Below are 6,826 nucleotides of genomic sequence, written 5' to 3' on the forward strand. Positions count from 1 at the left end.
GAAGCCGCCCTCAGACACACAGGAGCTCTGACCTTTGACCTCCTGCTACCTTTTTATAAAAATTTTTTTGTATATTTGAAGCTTCTGATGTGCACGAACATCAGTCCAGCTCCTTTAACTTTGAAGCATCGTGTTGAGTTATTAAAAGCTCTTTGAATTCTGCTTTTATATTTTATGAGCTCCCTGCTCTGTTTGAGCCTCCAGCTAAAATAAAACATCTGAGCTGAGATTAATGTGACGAACACACATTTATGATAACAGTCCCTGTACACTGACACATCAGTGATGTTTGTTTCTGGGTTTGAGGTCAAAGGTCAGCGTCATACCTGCATCATGTTATTGTGTTGAACGTGTCACTGCAGAGGTGTCAGTGTGTGTGGAGTTCGTCTTTGCTCCCTGATGTAGGAACGCCTTCGACTTGTTTGAACTGTTTAATCTGAGTTTGTTACTTTTCAGCTGCAGTAACATGTTGATGCTGTGCATCAGCTCAGCTCCACAAATGACCTTTAGACTGAGGTCACTTCCTGTCACTGTCCTGACAGAGTCTTCAAAGGCTGATGACATCACAGCGACGAAGGCCGCCCTGATCCGTCTCTCCAGCAGACAAACATGATGTGTTTTGGGTTTCAGTCACTAAGTGCCACAGTTTCATCATCGCTTTTTAAAGAGGGAACTTCATCTGACACATTTTCACAGCTTTGAAGTGGAAATGACGCTTTGAAGGAAACACAGAATGGATTTGCCTCCACAAAAGAAACAGCGGCAGACTGAGGATCTTGTTAGAGGAAGAAGATTGGTGAAAAAAGGAGATCTGATGTTAGAAATGAAAGCAAAAGCAGGAGGTGTGTGGACTGTGTGTGTGTTACTGAAATGTTTGAAGTCTGTTTATAAATCCAGTCATGTTTAGTTCAATATATCGATGTGCTGATCTTTACCATGTTGTTCTGTAGTTATCATGACAAATTAGAACAATGGACCAATTAGCCTGTGACAAAGGTGTTGCTGAGCGAAGACGTTCGCATCAACGAGTGCAAACTTGTTCTTGGTAAACAGAATAATCTCAACAAGTCAGGGTTGCACATCTAACATCAATGCTTAAACTTAAAGCTACAGTTGAGATGATAAACAGATGTTAACATTACTTACATTGTTATAACAGAAGATTTGCATAACATGGATTTATGAGTTCCAGCTGCAGAAAACCGACTGAACCTGCAACTAACAGCAGCGTGCACGAGCACTTCCTCCTGAGTGTTTGTGTGTGAGCAGCGCCCAACAGAAACTGACGCTTTGTGACTGAGCTTCAGGTTTTATTGTTTACTCAACAAGAATTTATGTGTTTTTCTGTTTAATCAATAATCTATAAAAGCTTAAAGGTAGAAAGAAGGGAAACTTACGGTGCCTTCAAAATCTGCAGAGGAAGAATTGTCTCCACGCTCGTGTTGTGTGGCTTCAAATGCTCTCTGGCTGTGTTTTGTTCTCTCCGCCCATTTCATCGAGGAAACACCAGGAAGATAAAATACCACACATGCACAGGCATGTCGCGTAAAAGCAGCACATAGTGATGAAAAGTTAAGCATGATCAGAAATGCTTATGAATAAGCTTAATAAGGTAGAAATAAGCTTTCAGATGCAGACTGGTTTGACAACCTTGGTTTTCTGTAGATGTGACTGCTCAGATAAATGAAATGAATATCAAAGTGCAATGCAAGGGCCTGAAATGTACAGCACAGTGAAAGTTGCAACTTCTCTCAACTCAATTGGGGGACAATATCCTGACTCACATGCTAACACTGAAGGAGGCCATCAGCTGATCAGCCTCACAGGTTCCACGGTAGAAGCACCGCATGGCGAGTTTTCAAGGCAACTTCAAGACTTGAAAATGTTTGAGAGTGAACCGTCACTACTGAAGCACATGGTTTCTTCTCCTGTAGTGTGGATAATGCACCCAGTGATGTTCACAGGTCTGTCCCACTACCTGAGTTTTACTCTTCCCACACATGAGGAGACATGCTCAGAGCATCCTAGCCCTCTTTGGATCTACCTGCAGACATTCTCAGTGATGAAGTTCAACAAATCCAGATCCTCTGATCTGATGATCCCCTCTCAGGGTTACAACGCAGACATTCAGCCAGATTTCGCTGCACTTGTTCAAGCCCAAGACAGACTGGATTTTTCTCATTAAACCAGTGAGCTGAATGGAAACATCGTAAGCACTTGTTTCTTCTTGTATAAAGTTATTTTATATATTCTAAAGAATCTTTAACATACTGCAGATTTGTGAAGATTAATAAGTTAAAATAAAACAGTGATGTAATGATTTTTTAAAGTTGTTTATTATTTTTAAAGGATTATTTTAATGTCAACCTACATAACAATTCATACATTTACATAAATATCTACAGAATATTCTTAAACTTCTGATTACCAGTAGGAGAGAAATGGGAGAAATTTAATATTTAGCCACATTAAGTTAAAGTTATCAGCGGTTCGCCCCTACAACACTATTCAGATTTTTGATGTGGCCACCTATAGAAATTAATTGCCCAGCCCTGGCCAAGAGAAAGGTCTGAAAAGCTTAAAATCATTATTTTGAAGCTTTCTAAAGTTTGTTTATATTTGGTACTATTATTGTTATTATTAGACATGCTTTTTATGCCAATGCAGACCAAGATCCGAGGTGTCACTCACTTAATTACAAGCTGGCATGGCTCTGGTGTCGGCGATCAGGGATCTACTATTCTCTTCTACCTGAGGAGCGACCCGCCTATGGTTGGCTACTTCCAAACACAATCCTGAACTTGTCACCTGCAACTCCTGTCAGTGAGATCTTCAACTCACACCTCCGGCAGAGCTTCAACAGTATTCCGAGGAAGACTGGGGACATTGAGTCCGAATGGACCACGTTCAGCATCTCCATTGCTGAAGCTGCTGCATTGAGCAAGGTGGTTGGTGCCTGTCATGGTTGAAACCATTGAACCAAATGGTGGACACCAGAGGTGAGGGGAGCCACCAAGCTGAAGGAGGAGTCCTATCGGGCTTAGTTAGCCTGTGGGACTTCGGAGGCAACTGATAGGTACCGACAGGCCAAGCGGAACGTGGCGCGGGCAGTGGCTGAAGCAAAAACTTGTTTGTGGGAGGTGTTCGGAGAGGACATGGAAAAAGACTTTCGGACTGAAGAGATTCTGGCAAACCGTCAGGCGACTCAGGGGGGGAAAGCAGTGCTCTACTTGCACTGTATATAGTGCGATTGGAGCGCTGCTGACTTCGACAGAGAAAATTGTTGGCCGGTAGAAGGAATACTTCGAGGACCTCCTCAATCCCACTGGCACATCTTTCGTGGAGGAAGCAGAGTCTGATGACGAAGGGGATGACCCGCCAGTCTCTGGGGGCGAGGTCACTGAGGCAGTTAAACAACTCCTTGGTGGCAGAGCCCCTGGGGTGGATGAGGCTCGCCCCGAGATCCTGAAGGCTCTGGATGTTGTAGGGCTGTCTTGGTTGACACGCCTCTGCAATGTTGCGTGGCGATCAGGGGCAGTACACCTGGACTGGCAGACCGGGGTGGTGGTTCCTATCTTTAAGAAAGGGGACCGGAGGGTGTGTTCCAACTACAGGGGGATCGCACTCCTCAGCCTCCCTGTGAAAGTCTATGCCAGGGTGCTGGAGAGGAGAGTCCGTCCACTAGTCGAACCTCGGATACATGAGGAACAACGTGGTTTTTGTCCTGGTCGTGGAACACTGGACCAGCTCTTTATCCTCTCGAGGATACTCGAGGGCGCATGGGCATTTCAGTGGTGGTCGTCTTTCAGCCTTTCTTACCTTGGCCATGTCTCTGAGTATTGCACACCTTGTGCTTTTGGGCACTCCAGTGATGTTGCAGCTCTGAAATATGGCCAAACTGGTGGCAAGTGGCATCTTGGCAGCTGCACGCTTGACTTTTCTCAGTTCATGGGCAGTTATTTTGCGCCTTGGTTTTTCCACACGCTTCTTGCGACCCTGTTGACTATTTTGAATGAAACGCTTGATTGTTCGATGATCACGCTTCAGAAGCTTTGCAATTTTGAGACTGCTGCATCCCTCTGCAAGATATCTCACTATTTTTGACTTTTCTGAGCCTGTCAAGTCCTTCTTTTGACCCATTTTGCCAAAGGAAAGGACGTTGCCTAATAATTATGCACACCTGATATAGGGTGTTGATGTCATTAGACCACACCCCTTCTCATTACAGAGATGCACATCACCTAATATGCTTAATTGGTAGTAGGCTTTCGAGCCTATACAGCTTGGAGTAAGACAACATGCATGAAGAGGATGATGTGGACAAAATACTCATTTGCCTAATAATTCTGCACTCCCTGTAGTTACTTTGAAAGTAACGGGTAACTTGAAGTAACTGAGTTACTTTTGATAGAAATAACTAGTAATGTGACTAAGTTATTAATTTAAAGTAACTTACCCAACACTGATGATGATGTTGGAATCAGGACTGGTTGTAAGAGCATCTGTGTTAAATGTAGAAGTTCACTCTGACGCCTCTGCCTTTCTAAATGGAGGGACAGTAACTGTGTGTATATGTAAAAATGTAAAATCTGCAGATAGTCAGAATAACAGCAACAGCATTTTGTCTCTATCAGCCATTGTAGAAATTCATCTCATGTAAACAATAATGTGGCGATGTAAGGAAGAGGACTCCCTTACTATATTTATTTATATTATCTGTATAGCACTTTAGAGCACACCTTTCACTTTATTAAAAGCACCTTATCAAGCACTTTATTTAGCATTGCACTTTAAGCATGGATTTGCACACAAGAAGGTTAAATATTTATTGACTATTTATTGGGAATTTTAAAATCACTTGGTAGCCTTATTTCAGATCCTGCACAGCTGCTCCTCATCAAGGAATGTGGTGGTTGTCTGTCAGGAGAGAAGAATGGTGATTGAGATAGTTATTAAGGTTTACCAGTAAGGAAAACTAATGCAAGTGTGTGTGGAAAAAAAAAAAAGAAAAAAAAAGAAATCTAGGGATAAAAGTGGTGCAAATGAGTGTAAGATAATGATTACGCACCTTTCTTGCCTGTGTCCTCTTCAAGGTGTTTGGGCAAATGTTTCCCTGGGGGTCCAGACACCATTTAAAGGTTCCGGGAGAGTCCATTGGTAAAGAGAGTGTGGTGAATCTTTTTGTGCTTGGGTTTCTGGGTTTTTATAATATTGGGTTTGGTGTAACATTAAAGTGTGAAATATTTATTAATATGTAAATGTGAAAATGTATTTATTTATTCTTATTGATATATTGGATACTGTGGTGGAAGGTTGGGATTTAAGAATTTACCTGAGAGTGGAATAATGGTTAAGTCTGTGACAGCTGAACATATTTAAGGCTGCCAGTTGTCATTAGAGGATGGATTTTTTGTGCTGTGAAGAAGCTCGACAAATTAATTGTTGTAAGGAGAGCTGTATAGCAAATAAATACTTTGTTCCACTACACTTGCCTCGGTCCATCTCACTGTGTTTCCAGCCGCTAAGGGCCGCCCTGTTACAGGCGAACAGCGTGACGTCAAAAAAGGCACACACCTTTGATGTTGCGTGGCGAACTCCATATTCCTTTTCCACACAAAAACACAAAAAACGGGTTTTCAAAAATCTCCACCCTGGCAGGAGTTTTTAACAATCTCAATTTTCGGTGATTATGTGTGGACAAAAGGCCTAAATGCATAGAAAAACTGCGTTTTCAAAAATACCTGTGTAGTTGTGGATGTGCCAGGGGGGATTTTCTTGTAAAACAAAGGGGGGTCTAGCAAAAAAAATTAACTTACTTAGACTTAGATCCTCTCGCACCGATCGGCGCATTGGGCGACAAGTGGACGCCATCAAACCCGGTCCATCGCAGCAGTTGTTGCTTCATCACATGACAGTTCGACCGAGCGTAAATCTTCAAGGAAAGTGACTGTGAAGGTTCTCAGTCATCCAGGTCATCGTAGTCTAAGGAGCTTGGAAAGAAAAACGTTTGGACTTCTTTAAGTTGCTTGAAGACGTTTCACCTCTCATCCGAGAAGCTTATTCAATTCTAAGGTCAAATGGTGGAGAGTCCCAGATATAAACCTAGTGGGAGTGTCCCCCCACAGAGGGACAAAGAACCCCCTGATGATCCTCTAATCGCCTGAGCCAAGGTGTGAAACTGGGTGTGGGTCCCAATCAGCCAGAGTTTCGGGTGAGCTCATTGTGAAACCTGGCCCCACCTTATCATGCGAATTCCTGAGGTCAGATGGCCCAGGATGTGAGTGGGTGTTAAGGCGTCTGGGAAGGGATCTCAAAACTGGATTATAGATGGCAGAGAGTTGGTGTCGTAAACCACCGCCTCTGTTCAAAGATGGTCGCTCACAGTGGACATAGATGCTTCTTTCACTCCTCTTTCAAACCATCTGTCCTCTCTGTCCAAAATGTGAACATTGGCATCCTCGAAAGAGTGACCTTTGACCTTTAGATGCAGATGGACAGCTGAGTCTTGTCCTGTGGAGGTGGCTCTTCTATGTTGTGCCATGCGCTTGTGAAGTGGCTGTTTGGTCTCTCCAATGTAGAGGTCTGGGCATTCCTCGCTGCACTGTACAGCATACACCACATTGTTAAGTCTGTGTTTTGGAGTTTTGTCTTTGTGATGAACCAGTTTGTGTCTGAGCGTGTTGCTGGGTCTCCCTCGCACACCAGCGAGGGAGGATAAGGACTTCAAGGAAAGTCCTCCTCCATGTAGAGCAGGGCGATATGGCCAAAAATATTTATCACGATATATATTTGAAAATTTGCGATAACGATATAACTGACGATATAA

At 43.2% G+C, this 6,826-nt stretch overlaps 1 protein-coding gene across 3 annotated transcripts in view; it reads right to left on the minus strand.

Moving 5' to 3' along the window:
* Positions 1 to 1,458, minus strand: part of LOC308396152 (NLR family CARD domain-containing protein 3-like) — a 29,846-nt gene extending 28,388 nt beyond the window's left edge. For 2 of the 3 annotated variants that reach the window (XM_080881268.1, XM_080881267.1), the window contains exon 1: positions 1,398 to 1,457. The gene's annotated coding sequence lies outside the window, so the exon portion shown is untranslated. Of the gene's footprint in view, positions 1 to 1,397 lie in introns of all 3 variants that reach the window. The other variant, XM_080881269.1, reaches the window with a different exon arrangement.
* Positions 1,459 to 6,826: the final 5,368 nt, after the last annotated feature.

This window comes from Rhamphochromis sp. 'chilingali' (genome assembly GCF_963969265.1).
Source record: "Rhamphochromis sp. 'chilingali' genome assembly, chromosome: 4".
In the NCBI taxonomy this organism is placed as follows: Eukaryota; Metazoa; Chordata; class Actinopteri; order Cichliformes; family Cichlidae; genus Rhamphochromis; species Rhamphochromis sp. 'chilingali'.